Consider the following 19,782-nt stretch of genomic DNA (forward strand, 5'->3'; position numbering starts at 1 on the left):
ATTCTGTGATGCTGCGAAGTTGAAAGATTGTCCAGATCACAGATATGGTTTGCTCCAAGAAGCTCCCAGCAAGCCATGACATGGAAGATTACCCATCTTGATGTAAAAGTAATTCTTTCTTTAACAACAGAGCAATAGTAGTAAAGATATGTGAGGTTTTAAGAATATGTTTTCCTTCTTGAATTCAGTGAACTATATGCTAAAAACTCTTCAATTGTTTCATTCCACTTTCATGCAAGAGCAGGCTCATAGTAAATTTCACATTATTTGACTTGCTCTCACAGTAATTTATCACATTGGGAAAAATGGAATCTAGCCACAACAAATTAAAGCCAAATTTGATTTAATCATTTTCATTTTAACAGAAGCCATTATCATGGCAGGATTAAGGATAAATTCTTTGTTTTGATTATTTGCGTTGAATAAATTTATTCAATTCGTTACCAAATTACTCTTTACATTCTCTTGCTGCTCTGGCTCTGATTTGTTTATTAATGATTGAGGTCACTACCTGATTTATGAACAAAGGCATCTGTCCTATTCATGATACCTCTCATGAAAATTCCTGGTGTGTATTGCCTTGCAATGAAAGTATTGATGGTGATTAGTGCCAGGGAAGCCTCTAAATATTTATATACTTGATTCATAAAAGTATCCAAATTGTGGGTTTTGTGAAATTTGAGCTCTTGTATGTGTGCTAGTTATGTTTTTCATAATAGCTATTGTTTGATGCCCAGAGTGCAACTGGGGAACACTGGATATTGGAATGGATCTGAAGTGGGTATCAACACTCAACATTTATTGAGAACTTAACATAAGCCATGCATTATTCTAAATGCTATAGGTCTATTAGTATATCTGAGCCATCACAGTAATCCTATAAGGTATATAATTTTCTTGTTCCCAATATATAAATCAGGAAACTGAGACCCAGGTAGATTAACTTGCACAGGCCCATAGTCAATAGATCAAGAGCCTGGATACACTGCCATGAAATCTGGTAGTAGAGCTCTCACTTAAAAAAAAAAAATTAGTTACCTATTTATTTTTATTTTTGGCTATACTGGGTCTTCGTTGCTGTGAGAGGGCTTTCTCTGGTTGTGGTGAGAGGAGGCTACTCTCTAGTTATGATATGCAATCTGTTTTTCTTGTTGCAAAGCACAGACTTTAGGGTGTGTGGGCTTCAGTAGCTGCAGGCAACAGGCTCAGCTACCCTGCAGCATGCAGAATCTTCCCAAACCAGGCATCGAACCCATGTCTCCTGCATTGGCAGGGGATTCCTAACCAGTGAACCACCAGGGAAGTCTGAGCCCCACTCTTAACCATTCTACTCTGCTGCCTCTTACCTAGATGATAACCCTTTAATAGCTGCACCATTATAACTCTTGCTATGTGTCAGGTAGTCTCCAAAATGTTTTACAAATATGACCATACTTGATTATGGCAACAAACCTACAAGGAGGGACTATTTTTTCCTCTCTGTTCTGCAGATAAAGAAACTGAGGCACGGAAAGTTTTACTAACTTGCCCAAGGTCAAATAGCAAGGACTGGACCAGAATTGGATCCATCTAGTTTATAGCCTATGTTCTTAAATATTAATTGCTTCAACTCTTCACATGGTACAAAAGTTTTAAATTTACTAGTTATACGTAATTTTGAAGTGTTTTATCACATATACACAGTTACACAATATGTGTTTTCCAAGGGTGCTATGAAGATTATTAAATCAACACTGATATATTAAACGATTTTGAAAAGTACAGAGTAAGAATGTGGACTTGCATATAACTTGGTTGCAATCTTGGTACCCCTTCTTTCTAGTTAGGTGGCCTTGGATAGTGAAGTATCTAGTCAAACCTATGAGGTCTCAATTTTTCTAGTGATAGTGTTTACTTTACTTTTTCTATATTTCTCTCTATTTTGTTTTTCTGATCCCATAACTTCAAATACCATGTGTATATTCCTGAATCTTGGTGTATAATTTTTGTCTGGACCTTCCTTCTGAACTTCAAAACATATCTAAAGTAGCAACTCCGCATCTCTGTTTGGGTGCCTACTGGTCACCTCAAACTGAACACTTCTAATACCGAGCTTTTGGTCAAATCCACCTTATTCATCAGTTATTGCTCCTCCCTCTCACCATCTAATACCTGTTTCTTTCCTTTAAGCCAAAATATCTAGAAAATCATTTTTGACTCCTCCGTTTCCCTTATCCCTGGGTACTGCACTTACCTTGAACGTACACAATTGTGTTCAAAACCCACCATCTCCAGTATTACCATTCTTGTCCAAGTCACCATCCTTTTGCGCCTAGGCTACTCATTTCTTTAGCCTTTCTATCGTGACTACTGATCCTTTGAAAATGACAACTGAGGGTCAGGTTTTTCACTCATACTTGGACTAGACTCCTTACCTACATAGCCTTACATGATCTGAACCCTCTCTCTTTGACCTCACCTATGACTCCCTGCATTGCTCACTGTGCTCTGGCCACACTGATCTTTTTGTTTTTGCTCAGACATCACGTCTGTTTCTTTTTTATGGATTTTCACCTTCTGTTTTCTTTCACTCAAGATTCCCAGGGATAGTTTCTTCATTTCGTTTCTATGTATGCTCAAATGTCACTACCTCAGATAAATTCACCCTGAATTTCTCATTTTCTCAGAGGCCCTAAGCTTCCCATCCATTATCTTCAAGTTTTGTTCTTAGCACTAACAACCACTGAACATTATTATACATGTTTATTTTTCTATTATCTGTCTCCTGCATCAGAAAATAAGCCTTCTGAGGGTAGAAACTTTGTCTTATTCATTGTTGTGTACCAGCTAGAACATAGTCAGGATATATTTGTTAATTTATTAATATATCAATTTCTTATAAGACTTAGTATGATAGTTTAATGTATTTTGCCCCTGGTGACTGCATAGCTTATAAGTTGTCTAGGAAAAAATGCTGTTTCATACATCCCAAAAGCAGTCTTTTGGTTACTTTTATATATTCTGTGCTCATTTCTGATCAGTGATTCTGAGTTCTACTTATGGATTGACTATCGTTGTAGTCTCTAGCTCTGTTTTCTAGTTTCCATTGCTATCTGTTCATTTGTCTGTGGCATCAATATGGCTGATAAAAACCTCCCTACTGGATGTAGCCCCAGACCTCCTACCTGGAGTATTGATTGCTCTCACAGGCAGCAACTGCTTGAATTTCCTGGCCTTCTGCATATCGTGAATTGCTAATTATTTGACTTCTTGTATAGAGATGGTCCAGTAAATCTTAGTCTTATTCTTTTTCTTGATTAGGAACGTTTTAAAATGTCTTTCTAAGAGCTGGATAAAACTAGCAGTCTTTAATTGCTTCCTACCTGAAGTCTCTTTTTGCCTGAATTCTCTCTTTTAACCAATCCTTGCATTGCTGAGAATAAACTATGGTATTTTATTAGGTTCTTTAATCCAACAGGATGTGTGTTCTGGAATTAGTCTGCTACCTTCCACTGGTATCAGGATGACTGTCTTTATTGCTGTTTCTAAGTATGTGTGACTTTGGGCAGATGACTTAATTTCAGTTTTCTTATCTGCAAAATGAAAGATATTTGTAAAGGTCATGGGCTGTGAAGTAAAAAAGATTCAGGTTTTGATGCAGTTTCTGCCTCTTTCTAGCTGTATGACTACTAATACTTAGTTTTATAAGTATGCTAATGGCCATTTCAATTTGAGAGTTGAATAAGAAAATTTATCTATAGTACCAACGTGATCATCAAAATTTAGCTTTCACCCCGTATGTCCATGCTCTGCTTTTTCTCGTTTTCATTTTGGTCCCCTGGGAAACCTCCCCAGACAACTTACTGGACCCTTACCATTCTTCTTCCCAGAAAGTTAGACTTTGCTCATGTATCTACAGCCAACTCTTTGGATCTTTTTTAAATTCAATTATCCTGGGTTACCTCGTTACTTAGCAAGAATTTTCTCTGTCCTTAAATCTCTACTTTTGACTCCTTTCACAGTGCTGGACTCATATGTCATTGTTCACTCAGTTCATTCTGAAGTTAACTGTATCACTTGAACTTTGTGTTTTTAAATATCCCCCACCTTTCTCCCAGGCACAGGGAAAAGGTCATATATCAAGTTCTTTCATGACAGCCAGTGAAGGCCAGCATGCCACATAGATGTAACCTAAAGGAAGCATAAGAATAGCCAGATATTCAGAAGATATATCAGGAGAAGGATAAAAGGAAGTATTTCACTTTTAAGTTTGCTTAATTTATTGTCCCTGTTTGCATTCATCCATAAAATTTTAAAATTATGCCCCCATATTAATACATTTGAGAATGGAGGTCTTCTCTGACAGTGTAAAGATAACCTATTGGTAAGTTTACCCCTTTGGGTAAAAGACTTAAGGAAATTATCTAGCTAGTCACTTTGTTTTAAAAATCTAAGATTTCATTAATCATACGCTTCCATTTACTCCAGCAAGAAACCAAAGAGTTGCCCCAGAAAACCACTCCTCAGATGCTTCCTTTTTATACCTGGTTTTCCTAGATTATTACCTCTTTGTGGTTTTAAGGTTGTAACTGTTTAAAAATTATATCATTATTAATTACATGCAAAATATGATATATGCATATTACATGCATAATATGATTAATCTGTAGAAAAGGAATTGATGACTATATAGATGTAGTGTTTATACATAAACATTTCAATTAAAAGTTAGAACTCCTGCAAGATGCTTCAGTATTTGGAGAAAAGACAATTGAATCAGCTGCATTGGAGGTTTTAGAAGCAGGGTAAAACTTAAGCTATCCCTGAAGACAACGTCTTCCTCCCTTTTCCAATTCCTTCTCTCTCTCTCGTATCTTTTATTTTTCCTTTTTTTGTAAGTAGGTGCACATTATTGACCAACACATAGAATTTTTAAAAAATCTTAAATATATTTCTCAGAAAAAAGATAGTGGAAAGAAATTTAATGATTTTATTGTATTTATGTATCTAAAATATCACTTTCATAATTTATTCTAGTCAGTCCTAAAATCAGTGCCCAATTTCAAGGAACAGCTTGAAAAAAGAAAACCTTTGGAACTTACTTTCAGAGAATGTCTTAAAATAATATCAAAATTGGGTGCATTTTGCTTTTTTTTGAAATTATAACCTCACTGGTACTATTTACCAAAAGGAAGACAAGAGTCTAAATCTTGTATAGAATATCTACTATTCTTTGACTTGATAAGTTCAGAAACTAAATTGTATTATAGTAAAAGAACTAGATGCGCATTTTTATCTACAGTTAATCTCAAGGCAACAAAATAATGTTCTTTTGTAGAGAGCATTTTAAGCATTTAGAAAAAATACTGAGCAGTGCTTTTAAAATTCTCATGGGAACAATAAATCATAGTGAATTCATTTGTGGGGACATTAGTATCATTAAAGAACTGCAAAGATAGAATCTTCTATCTTGCAGAAGAGATAATGTATGGAATAAAATAGATACCTGTCTTAATGAATGTTAGTCAAATTAGCTTTGTGTAATTATAAAAATCTTCTTATGTGTCTTTTTCCTTTGACCCTAGTTTTCTAGTACTACACACTTTCCTAAGTAGATAATCTTGCCTTCCTAATGATGAGAAGATTATTATGCACTTACTTCATTCCTTTCATCTGAACATCTTAAAGTCAATCTAATTATCCCATTTTACAGATGGAGAATCAAACTTTTAAAGTTTAAATGACTTGCCCAAGATCAGAGAGTCAGTGACAGTCAGCTGAAGAATCAAGAATGTCTGGAAATTTGTTGCAGTCAGGTCCAAACACAAGACATTGCTATCGTTTTGATAAGCTTGAATTTCATGTACTATACTTAATAGGGCAAAATGGCCCATTGTGCTAGATAAACTGCTGTGCATACATAATCAGTATTCATTCACAAGAATTGTTTGGTTGTCAGTGCAAAGCTATTCTGTTTACATCTGCTGGAACCACAGCTGTAACATATGTGTGAAACAGTTAAAGCTTGAATCAAGCTGTATCTCGGAGGACTACAGACCTAGTATTATTTAGGTGGACAGAAAAGTAGAGACAGGAGCATAGTTTTTCAGGGCTGAAATGCACCCACTCTACCTTCTAGAAATTCTTTGTGATTTCAGGTTAAAGTGGTTCGCAGTCTAACTGGCAACTGTGTTTTCCTTTCTTCTTTTAGGAGAATTCTCTACATGTTTATATCACTTCAGATCTATTGTGCTTTGGTGGCTGTTTATCCTATTCTTCATTAAATTTATTGTGAAATATTTGAATATTAATTTTAAAGAACTAAAAATACACAATAGGGTGGGTAAAAATATTGATTATGCCAATAAAGGCCACATAAAGGTAGCTGGTAATTTTCAATAATGTTATTATTAAATCCTAAAAGACTGCCAATTGCTCTTGATTCATATGCCATATTTCAGTTTATTTGTATTTCTGCTTTACTGTTGGGAGTTTCACAATAAGATGTAATGGGGTTAATGTGCCAATTATTTTTCTACTCTCTTTCCACCCCTTACCTATCCTTCAATACTGCTTTGTGATGCTGGGCCAAGAGTTTGCAAATTATTTCTTCAGTTTTATTATTAAGAGACCGAAAAGTGGAGGATCAAAAGGCAGAAAGAAAGGAGAAACCATGGTTCTTCCTCTGTTTTCCTCCCTTCCTCCCTCCTCTCTCTCTCTGTTTATTCTACCAGTGCTTTTGCAAGTGGTTGAATTTCATACTCTTAACTTTTGAGGCAGTGTCTCTGGCCTCATGTGCAAGATGCTCTTGTACAAAGTGGCCCCGATGGCAGGAATTCAGGTTGTACATAGCGATGCTAACCTAGACTTTCTACTACTGATTTGCTTATGGTCCCTGTTCAAAGACTGACTAGCCCAACACCAAAAGTCAACATACAGCCCTCTGTGTAGCCTCAGTCCCAGAGGGATCCGTTTGCCTGAAAAAAGTTGTTTCATTAGTTCTCTTTACATCCTGAAAATGGCCACACTTTGAATGTAACTTGAATAAAAACTTGTTCTGGGTGAGGATTTGCTTTTCTTGCCCACAGTTTTGCTGATATTCCACAATCTATTGAGTGTTGAAATGTCTTATTTACTGTCATAATATATCTCCCTAAATTACTTCAGACTGAGGAATTTCTTTTATATTAAACTATAGCAGCAAGCTATAGAGAGAAAAAGAATGGAAAGCGGAGAGACAAAAGAATGCAAAGGAAGAATTTACCATATACTAAAAAAATTTCTATCAAAGTAAGGAGGAAATACTCATTACCATTATCATTCTCATTTATGGGATTTGTAAACTTCTTTTTTCTATTCCCCATAATTCTTTTGACCTTAGCGAGCAACTCAGCTGATCATGGTCCCTTTACTGTTTGTTGACTCAAAACTTCCTCTTTGAAAAATCTGTGCTATAAGTATTTCTACCTGTATTTATACCTATTGTTGATGTTTTACATTAACTTTTATCATGGGACATTGGAGTGCTTAGAGGTGTCCACAATGATTTGTATTCAGATATAGTTCTCCCTGTCTTCATTACGTAGAAGCAACATAATTTACTGTTAATAGTCAGAACCAACAATCAGATTCAGTACACTAATAACCTTTTTGCCCTTGGTTCACTAATACCAAGAGCCTAAAGTTTCCTGTTTAATGGAACTGCAATTGTTCCATTTCCTCGTGGAAATATACTACTCTTGGGAACTAAGACTTATAAACCAAATAGAGCTGTAAATTGCAAGAATGAAAAGAACAGAATTCATTAGTAGATAATTAAGATTAATAGTGGAGAGAGTTACTCCCAATATTTATTCTTTGATTCCAGACATGTGAATCTTAGGTATGAGGGAAATTCATTCCTTGGCTACTGATACAGAGTGTAGACCACATCCTGGAGAACATTATCCTAGCTCTGCAAGGTGTTGTCATCTGTTTGGTGCTGTAACTAATTATTCAAGTGGCCATTTTATCATTCTGTCAGGTTAGCTGCTTCAGGGCAATGGGAAATGTGGCAAGACCAGTAGATTCCTTGAACACAAGCCCATTGCCACACTTCATTTGCTATAAAATGAGTTCCCTGTGGAGAATCAGTGCTGAGTGGAATACCCAGATGGTGAATAAAGCATTCTGTAAGTTCACAGTGGTGATCTTGGCAAAAGCATTGTAGGCAGAGAAGGCAAATCTGTACCCACAGAAAGTGTCTATTCCAGTGAGAACAAAGTTCTATCCCTTCTACGACAGAAGTGTTCAAATGTAATCAGCCAACACTAGGTGAGCAGCTCGAGGATCTCTACCATGTGGGGACTGCTGCCATATGGGGTCTTAGAGTTGGTCTCTGCTGTTGGCCAGGTAGACACCTGGCAGTGTTTATAGCCTTGGTAATTGAAAGGTCATGTATCTGAGCCTATGTGTAGCCTCTCATCCACCTTGTCACCGTGGGTTCTTTGTTCATAATCCTTCCGGGCAAAAACAAGGTCAGATGGAAAAGAAAAATGACTGATAGTCAAATAGCCTTTCCTCTGATAAGGTTGCTTTTTGATGAGCCTTCAGGTGGGACATAAATATCTTTCCTCACTGTGACCAATCAGAGAAATCTATGATCATATCTTTCCCTCAGAATTCTTGTCTCATAATTTTCCAGTTGTGTTTCCTCTAAGTTTCTGAACACTCAGCCATTGCTCAATAATCAATGTAGATCTATACCTTTTGTCATCTCTCCTTTCAAACAAACAGCCAGGCATACTACTTGAAGTTCTGCTGATTGGTGAATTTTCTTTCACCATTCTCCTACAAAGTATAGTGCTGTGATCATCCACTTTAAGGTAGTACCAGCGTATCATGCAGAGCCATCTGTAAACTAGGCCTGATATTTCTGTCTTTTGTCACGTGGTCATACATACTTCTCCATAAAGTCATAGTTAAGAATTGAAATAGGAGAAGCCATGTAGTAGGTAGGGACTGTGAAAATCCGAGCCACCTGCTCATGTAGTTTTTTGTACTTTGGGGCTTTTTCTCAAAGCTCAGTCTTCTATAGAACACTTCTATTTGGTGATGGGGTGCTTGCACGGATAGCTGAGTTTGTAAGGGGAAACTCGCAATGCTGAGCTTGTAAGACAACAAACTAGAGACAATGTTGAATTTGAAAGGGGAAATGCAGATTTCCCTGTTCCTTGGTAGCCCACGGCCAAGTGTTGAGTTTTTACTAAATCTTAGTAGAAATCAGAAGCTGTTTCTCAAAGGAAAATAAGTATGTGCATAGCATAACTTTGCTCTAAAATCCTAAATTTTGGAACTGTGATCACCTGTAGGGGCATGCTGATGGCTGAATACCTTATCACTATCTGCCCCAGATACACTGTCAGATCTACTAGATTATAATGGGATTTAGAGGCATGTACAAAGATCTAAACTAGGCTTACAGAAAGTCACATGGAAAAAGACAAAGAGAAAGAGAGAAAAAGGGTGAGAGATATTAGTTTTCCATACATTTCAAAGTTCCAGACATGTAATGAATCCATCTTGGGAGGTCTTATCCCCAGCTATCAACTGACTGTAACCTCATAATTGGCCTCAGCTAATACTATGTGGAACTGAAGAAATTCCCACAGGAACCCTACCTAAATTCCTGATTTATAGAATTATGAGAAAATAAATGTCATTGTTTCAAGCTACCAAGTGGTATTACAAAACTAAAGGCCTTTAGTTAAGCTGTTTTTGGCAGGTTGATGGATCTCATAGCCATATAACAAATCCTTCCTAAAAATTTTTACTTATATGGTGTCCACCAAACCTTGGCTTCTCTTAATTAGTCTACTTATAAATACTCTCACCCATTGTGCATATGGGCTTCCCAGATTGTACCAGTGGTAAAGAACCCACCTGCTAATGCAGGAGGCATAAGAGACACAGGTTCAATTCCTGGGTCAGGAAGATTCCCTGGAAAAGGAAATGGCAACCCACCCAGTATTCTTGCCTGGAAAATCCCATAGACAGAGGACCCTGTCAGGCAACAGTCCAAAGGGTCGCCAAGAGACAGACATAACTAAATGTCTAAGCATGCATGTATGCACACATTCTGATTATATATATATCTTTTACTTGATTCCTTACAAGTGATGTTTAGGATATTTTCTATTATAAAATCTATTTCAGTGAATATTGAAACATGCACACATACATATGTAAATATATAGATATGTATCCGCCTTTTCTAATTATCATCTCAGGACATATTTCAACATAGGACATTAGTGGATACATACATTTAAATGTTAACATCTGTTACCAAATTCCTTGTGCCAATATACATCCCACGGAAATTTCTTGAAAATTGTGTTACCTTAGAGTAGGACATATATTTAAAAGGCTACTAAAATGGAAGACTTTTTAAATCTTTTAAGAACTGAATTTTTCGCTCAGCTTCTTATTTTCTTTTAAATTAAGAATTTCTTTTAAATTTGGAAGACAATAAATACTTTTATTCTCTAAATGGTCTTGATATGTAGCTCTAACTAGAATAATCAGCATGTTTCAGACATTTGATTTTTTATATTTTTCTTTTTTGGCACTGTATAGGGATTAACAAAGCTTTTTAAAAAAATATAATTGCTAAGTTTCTTTTCTGGGAGAAGGAATTATACTCCGATTTTCTGGTAAATACCTGAAGCTTATCCATCTATTCCACATCATTTAATAATACTCGGAGGCACTCTTATCCATAGATATGATGGAATTGGATTTCTAAGTCAGCAATAGGCGACTTTTCAGATAAACTTCTTTCCCTAGAGATGAAACCTGAAAAAATGCTTACAATTGTGAAGATGTATACTTTTTATGGAAGAAAATAAGTGTATCCAGAAAATAAAACCAAAAGGAAAAAGTACCCTAAAACTGTCAAAAATAGGTAACAAAGAAGATTAAGGAAAAAGTCACCTTTTAAACTAATGCACAGCATTTGCATAATAAAAAACAGTGAATTTACCTGAACTTGTACAGATGGAAGTGAGCATATTTTCTTGGACAAAGGTAAAAAAAAGTTTTTAAAATTCGTGATTATTGTATTTTTGACCAGTTCCTCTTGTTAAAATCTTTACTTTTTTCTTCCTCTTATGATTTCACAGAACTTAAATAATATTCTACAACCACTGGTCACTTATATAAGAGAGTTTTCATTACTTTTAGCTTAAAAGACTCTTGTTTTAACAACAATACTTTATATTGGCAAAAATGAATCTGTCTTCCAGTAGTCTTGGCAAACTGTTAAAGTCTTAATTTCTTCAGCTTCTTCTTGCTGAGGCTCCATCTTCTGAGAACCCAAACATCTCTCTGTACACCAAGAAGAGATAACCAAGACTGGTACTCGAGTGATGAGATCACATGGGGCCTCTATAATTGCCATTTCAGACAATGCTAATTATTTGTTTAGATCAGTTTTCAGCTGTCCCTCAAAGTGGCACATGTTTTGAGGTACTTAAACCCAAGCACAGATGACTGCAAAATGCTTGGATGAATACGTAGAGAGAAAGAGGCAGAAAGCAAGACAACTGTGGCAAGGAGTATATGGCTTGCTGTTTCTTTTCCTTTCTGTCATTATCCTTTTTGATAACTTGGCTTCCTGTCCTTCACATTGTCTCACTTCTCTTTCTCCCAATTTTATTTGAATCTCTAGTTTCATTCTGTTTAAACTTTCAACTCCAGAGCTTATAAGAAATCAGTGTTTACAACTCTACATTTATTTTTCTCAAGAGAGGAATCTGATTGGGCTGATTTCCAAAGCAGAAACTTCCCTGTTGCTGAAAGAATTCAGAGACAGATTGGTCATCAGTCAATGTAGCAGAGAGAGTTCTAGTTTGGGCATAGAAGATGAACCAGATGACCCCTAATTCCTTTCAGCTCTAGGATTCAAGTAATATATCTTTGCTTAAAACCCTCTCCCTAGAAAATATCTTCCAAAGTAAACATCTATATTATTATTTTTTCTTCAATCTCTGTCAAAAGATTTGCTATTGTCATCATTGAAAAATGGATGTAGAACATTCCAGCAAATTCAGTTCCTCAAAATGCCAGATGTTATAGCATTAATCATATACAAATACACATATATACATAAATATATATGTATTTATGTATGTGTAGTATGAGACATGCATGCTCAATGGTACTAGATAAATTCTTTCAAAGAAATAACTTTTTAGTGTGAAACATTTAATTATACATTAGTAAAATTCTACATGTAGTCCAGATGTAATAATCTAAGCAATTTAGCACTCTGTCTTTGTGTGGCTGCTTTCATAAATTTGAGCTGGGTGCTTAGTCCATGTGGGTATCATTGCTAAGGAAACCATTCCCTTGGTATCCATGTGTGTTTAACAACCGTTGTCTTGCTTTCATATCTGACTTACAGATACTTTATATTTCAGATAGGACTGACATGATATATTAAAAAAAAGAACTCAAACCCCAAATATTTTCACTTTCAATTAACTCCCCTTTGAAATATAGACCAGTACAATAGTTTAAGCAAAAATTTAATGAAACTGCTTCTGTGTGTCAAACTTCTATCTCTTCACATACGATGAACACACATTGATTAGACTTGATCTGTTTTGTTTCAGAGAAAAGCAATTCTACTATTTTTATTCCACTTTCTGTCTCTAGAGGTAAATGAATAATATCAAGCAGCATGTAATTTTCTCTGGGAAAAAAAAAGAGCACCCTCTTTAGAGTATCACTTTTTTTCTTTCTAATTCGAGATTTTGGAAACTGCTTCTATAAAGCAGTAGCAGTAAAATGTCTTTTCAAGAAGGTATTGTACCTCATGTTTTATTCTTATTTTTCACTGAGGGTTAATTCTTAATAAAGTACAGAGACCTTAAAAACTTCAGGTTGATGCATTTTGACAATTGTATATTTGATAAATGTAACTGGCACCCAAATAAGATACAGTAAATTTCCTTCATTCTAGCATATTCCTTCATGACTCTCCTAAACAGTTCATTCTTGTTATTCCTTTGGATTATATCACTGAAAATTAATTTTGCTTATTCTTAGACATCATGTAAATTTAATCATCAGTATATATTACTCTAGATCTAGTTTATTTCACTCATATTTTTAACAACTTTTTATTTTATATTGTAGTATAGCTGACTCCAATATAAAATAAAGTTTTTTTAAAAAAATATATTGAAGTATAACTGATTATCATAGAAAAAGCAAAAAAGCATACAAATTTCAAAAAAAAAAATCTACTTCTGCTTCATTGTCTACAACAAAGCCTTTGACTGTGTGGATCACAACAAGCTGTGGAATATTCTTAATGAGATGGGAATACCAGACCACATTACCTGCCTCCTGAGAAACATGTATGCATGTCAAGAAGCAACAGTTAAAATCGAACATGGAAGAACAAACTGTTTCACAATCGGAAAAGGAAGATTGTCATTCTGCTTATTTAACTTATAGGCAGAGTACGTCATGCAAATTGCCAGGCTGGATGAATCACAAGCTGGAATTAAGACTGTCAGGAGAAATGTCAACAACCTCAGATATGCAGATGATCCCACTTAAATGGCAGAAAGTGAATAGGAGCTAAAGATCCTCTAGATGAAGGTGAAAGAGGTGAGTGAAAAGGCTGATTTAAAACTCAGCATTCAAAAAAACGAAGATCATGCCATCTGGTCCTATAACTGCATGGCAAGTAGATGGGAAAATGTGGAAACAGTGTCAGATTTCGTTTTCTTTAGCTCCAAAGTCAATGCAGATGGTGACTGCAGCCACAAAATTAAAAGATACTTGCTCCTTGGAAGAATATCTATGACAAACCTAGACAGTGTATTAAAAAGCAGAGACATCACTTTGCCAACAAAGGTCTGTCTAGTCAAAGATAGGACTTTTCCAGTAGTCATGCATGGATGTGAGAGTTGGACTATAAAGAAAACTGAGTGCTGAAGAATTGATGCTTCCGAACTGTGATGCTGGACAAGACACTCGTGAGTCCCTTGGGCAGCAAGGAAATCAGCCCTGAATATTTATTGGAAGGACTGGTGGTGAAGCTGGAACTCCAATCCTTGGCCATCTGATGCAAAGAGCTGACTCATTGGAAAAGGCTCCGTTGCTGGAAAAGATTAAAGGCAAGAGGAGTAGGGGGCAACACAGGATGAGACGTTTGGGTGGCATCACTGACTCAGTGGACATGAGTTTGAGCAAACTCTGGGAGACAGTGAAGGGCAGGGAAGCCTGGCATGCTGCAGTTCATGAAGCTGTAAACAGTTGGCTACGACCTAGTGACTGAACAACAATAGCTGATTGGCAATGTTGTGATAGTTTCAGGTCAATAGCAAAGGGACTCAACCGTACTTTTGCATGTGTCCATTCTCCCCCAGACTCTCCTCCTGTCCATAATGGGAGAGTCATTTATGTTGTTGCATATATCAATAGTACATTGTTTTATATTGCTTAGTAATTTTTCACATGACAGAGTATTATCCACTTTTCCTGTAGGTGGACATTTGAGTCTTTCTAGCTACTGACTATTCTGAACGAGGCTGCCATGGACATTCTTGTGCAAATTTTTGGACTTATTATTTCATTTTTTGGGGGCATTAACATAGAAGTTATTTTGCTAGTTTACATGTGAGTGTATACTTAATTTTATAAGAAATTGCCTAACAGCTCTCCAAGTGATTTTACCAAGCTTGACTTCCACAAGCAGTATAGGGGAGTTTTAGTTGTTTCACATTCTCATCAGCCTTTGGTATTGCCAGTTTTTTGACCTTTGCTTTTCTAATGAGTAAGCAATGGTTTTTCACTGTAATTTCAGTATGTATTTTCCTTATAACAAGTAATGTTGAGTAGCATTTTATTTGTTTTTTAATTATACATAAATTTATTGTAAAGCATCTGGTTTTTTGCCTGTCTTTATTGCATTTTCTTTTGTTTTTGATTTAAAGTAATCCTTCTTATAGTTTTAAAATGAGTTCTTTTTCAGAAAAAAGTTCTATGTCATTTTCCCCCAAGCTAGGGCTTGATTATTAATTTTCATTATGGTGTCTCTACTGGTTAATTTTGTATGTCAACTTGAATAGATGATAGTCAGTCACTAATCTAAGTGTTCATGTTTGTGAATAAAACTATGTTCCTGTGTATCAGTTCAGTTCAGTTCAGTCGCTCAGTCGTGTCTGACTCTGTGACCCCATGAATCGCAGCACGCCAGGCCTCCCTGTCCATTACCAGCTCCCGGAGTTCACTCAGACTCACGTCCATTGAGTCAGTGATGCCATCCAGCCATCTCATCCTCTGTCGTCCCCTTCTTCTGCCCCCAATCCCTCCCAGCATCACAGTCGTTTCCAATGAGTCAACTCTTCGAATGAGGTGGCCAAAGTACTGGAGTTTCAGCTTTAGCATATATACCTGTGTGGTAGTAAATATATATGGTAAACATCTACAATTAGTTGACTTTAAGTAAAGATTATCCCGGATAATGTGGGTAGGTCTCATCCAATCAGTTGAAGACTTTAAAAGAGAAAACTGAGATTTCCTGGAGAAGAAATTCTGCCTCAAGATTGCAACATAGAAACATCACTTGAGTTTCCAGTTTGCCCTACAAATTTTTAAGGTTTTCTAAACTAAAAAAATTTTATAGTCAGTGCTTTTGTGACTTCTTTAACATATCTTTGCCTAACTCAGGTTTGTAAAAATGTTCTTTTATATTTCTTCTAAAAGATTATCATTCAAGCTCAGCAATGCTATTTAGGTTTTAGCCATGTACATATTCTATTAGATTTGTTTTTAAATATTTGAATTTTTTATATGCCTGTTTTAATAGTCTTTGAAAAAAAAGTTATTCCCTAACTGTCCATTACTAATATATGTAAATATAGTTCATTTATTATATATTAATCTTGTATTATAAGACCTTGCCAAATTTTGTTTTAGTTTTCTCTTATTGCTGAAACAAAATACACTTAGTGTCTGAAAACAATATAAATTTATTCTTTTAGCTTTGGGATTAGAGGTCTTAATATGGGCTGTCTGAGTTGTTTCTAGAAGCTCTAGGGGATGATCTTTTACTTTGCTTTTCTAGTTTGTAAAGGCCACCATTCTTAAATCTGTATTCCTTGGAAGCCCTATCTCCCATCTTAACACATTATTGACTGGGAGTCATATTGATACATCTTTTGTTACCTGAACATTATTGACCAGAGCTGTATCAATATGTTTTTAGAAAGTGATATAACTAACATCACTGTGAGAGGTTGTGAGAGCTTAAAATTGATCAAGGGTTCATTATACCATTATGACTGTTGTTAACATCCACATTTTGTTCCATTAGTTTTTTGTTCCAATCTTGTGTATATAATAAAAATATAAAATTTTTAAAATTGATGCATCACAAACTTTTGAGTAAAGAATTTTTTGGTGAATTTTATGCAGGTACTTTTCCTAATTGTCTGTGTGACATATATACTAGTGTCTCAGAAGATGATAGTTCTTCAGACTATAGCTCTGATTCAGATGATATTAGGCCAACAAAGACAAAAGACTTTGGTGATTGATTCTAATAAGAAAAATGAAAAAAAAAATGCTGGAGAATGATCTTTTGCATCTACAAAAGAGTGGATTGAAGACAACACTTTGTAAAAGTTTAGAGACTTTATAGGTGTGTCAAGTGTAACTACTGAATGTAACAACCTACAAAGTATTAGTGAAATAACAGAGTTAAATTTTGATGAGACAAAATAAAAATCACAGATCACAGGCATTAATTTCTGAAAAAATTCCCAAGGAAATAAAGAGTTAAAATCCAGAGACATAGCATCTTTCAATCTCTTTTTTCCCTCTGCTTTCTTTGAGTAATTTTGTATGACTTTGACCCTCTTCCTTTACTTATAGTCCCTGTGATTATATTGCGGCCATAAAATAATCCAGGAAAATTTCCCCATCTCAAGATTTTTGCTTAATCTCATAAGTAAAATTTTTTTTTTCCCCCACAAGACAACATTCATGGGTTTTGGGGATTAAAACATTGTGTGTGTTTGTTGAGAATCATTAGTCTCTACCATATTAGCTTTCTTCTTGTTTCTTGGTATGAAATGTATTTACTTTCCTTCTTTGGTTGACCTATTTATTTTTTCTTTTTCTTTCAGAATTTTGATGGAGTCCCCGAGTGTGGTTTTCTTTAAATTTATCTGGCTTAGTGTTTATTTTGCTTTTTTGGACCCTAGAGTTGATGTCCTTAATTACTAAAAATTCCCAGTAATTTCTTTCTCAATCAAATCTTCTTCTACTCCATTTTCTTTTCCTTTTAGCTAGGATTTCAATCATTCATATGTTAAATCATTTAATAGTTTAATATTGTTCCATAGATATTGTACACTTAGTTCTGCTTTTACATTTATATTTTCCTTTTGCATTGCAGTTTGAATAGTTTCTCCTGATGTTCAAGTTCAGTGATTATTTTCACCTGTGTTTCTAGTCTTGTGTTCAGCCCACGAATGCTTTGTTTATTTCTGATATGTGGCTGAGTCACTAAGTCGTGTCCAACTCTTGCAACCCATGGACTGTAGCCTGCCTGGCTCCTCTGTCCATGGGTTTTTCTAGGCAAGGATATAGGAGTGGTGTGGCATTTCCTTCTCCAGGGGATCTTCCTAACCCAGGGACTGGACCCAGGTCTCTGGCACTGCAGGCAGATTCTTTACTGACTGAGTTACTAGAGAAGCCTTATTTCTGATAATGTCCTTTATATTTCTATTTGATTCTTCTGTTTTTTTTCTCTCTCTGCTCAAAGCCCCAAATATTTATGCTTATTGTCCACCTTTCCCCCATTGTTCTTTAACATACTGAAATATAGAAACATAAGATTTAAAATCACTGTTTCATAATTCCAACATCTGTTCTATTTCTAAATTTACTTCTATTGTGTCCTCTGTTAATTGTAGGTGATGTTTTCTTGATTCGTGTCTCTTGACCTTTAATTATATGCTTCACATTGCGTATAAAAGAATACTAGAGGCTGAAGTGAATAATGTCTATTTCCCAGAAAAAGACACGTTCCCTTCTGTCAGGCTGCTGGTGTGTCCAGTATTTTCAGTCTTAATCAAGTAATTGAGTTGGATTTAGGCTTTGCTACAACTTTAGTTAATAGCAAATCACCACTAGCTTCAACTGATTGAGAAACTCCAGAGATTTCTTTATGCTTTAGAGTCCTCCCGCTAGCTTCTCAAATTGTGGGTGATCTCTGTCTCCTTTATATCCAGCTGCTTGCTTTGTTAGTCACTGGTGAGTTTTTCCCTCCAGTTTTGCTCTTGGCTTTCTGTACCTTGGGAGTACTCTCTCTGCTCAGCTTTCCTGTACTAACCTCTGGACAACCTTTGCATTGCACTGTGTCAAAGTTCAAAGTGTCTTGGAGGATTTTTTTTTTTTTTTGGTTCTTTGACCTTTTCATGAATCTTTTGCAGTCAGTGACTTCTCTTGATAAAGTTTCTGAGTGTGTCCCAGAGGGATTTCCCTCTGCTCTCTTCTGCAATCTTCACTGACTTACACTAGGGGAAGGCCCTACAAATTCCAAAGAGAAGTCTCTTTCAGAATTTTTGCCCTGCCCTAGCTTTTGACATATAGGATCTTGGAGAAGCGTCTTGGGAAAGAGTTGGCAAGTAGATTCAGACTCACTCCTTGACTTTTAACAATTCTAATCCATCGCACCAGTCCACATGTGGTCACTGCAAGTTTGCAAAAAGTTTGGCTGAAAGCAGTTGTGCTTTTCTTCCAGAAAATTCACAACTCAGTAGACTTTTTATTTTTCTTTCTTCAGCTTTCATACTGGTTTAAAATCTGTGATTTTATTATACAGAGTGAAGTAAGCCAGAAAGAAAAGCACCAATATAGTATACTAACACATATATATGGAATTTAGAAAGATGGTAATATAACCCTGTATGTGAGACAGCAAAAGAGACACAGATGTTTAGAGCGGAATTCTGGACTCTGTGGGAGAGGGAGAGGGTGGGATGATTTGGGAGAATGGCATTGAAACATGTATACTATCATGTAAGAAACAAATCGCCAGTCTATGTTTGATACAGGCTACAGGATACTTGGGGCTGGTGCACGGGGATGATCCAGAGAGATGATATGGGGTGGGAGGTGGGAGAAGGGTTCAGGATTGGGAACTCATGTACACCCGTGGCTGATTCATGTCAATGTATGGCAAACCAATACAGTATTGTAAAGCAAAATAAAGTCAAAATAAAAATTAAAAAATAATAATAATAAATAAAAAATAAAAAAAATAAAATCTATGATTTTGTCATTTAACTGGCCTTTTGTTGGGTTGGAAAGATTGCACTCTATAAATTTCTATATCCTAAGCTAAGTTGAAAGTTCTCTCTTGATCCCTTTCTAATGTCATTTTAAAAGCAGACTAGTTATTTGAGACTGTAACTGACCATGATACTTACAGTATAATTTCATTCCTTCTTTCCATTTTTTAGCTGTAGATATGAAGAATTTTCAAGTTCAAATAACAGACAATTAGGTGATTAGATGCTATCTGTAATTCATGTACATTTACATGAACGTTCAGCATGTAAAAGTGTATTTCTATATCGTACTACAAATCAAAAAATATTCAAAATATAAGAAATGCACCTAAACAGCATGGAACAATTCCTAAGAAAACAAAATAAGCTGTCATGATGTGTTTGTCCCCAGTGATTCTTATACATTATCAGATGTTGTCACCTCTGCTATAGTGCACAGCAT

This window comes from Ovis canadensis, chromosome 1, assembly GCF_042477335.2.
Source record: "Ovis canadensis isolate MfBH-ARS-UI-01 breed Bighorn chromosome 1, ARS-UI_OviCan_v2, whole genome shotgun sequence".
Lineage (NCBI taxonomy): Eukaryota > Metazoa > Chordata > Mammalia > Artiodactyla > Bovidae > Ovis > Ovis canadensis.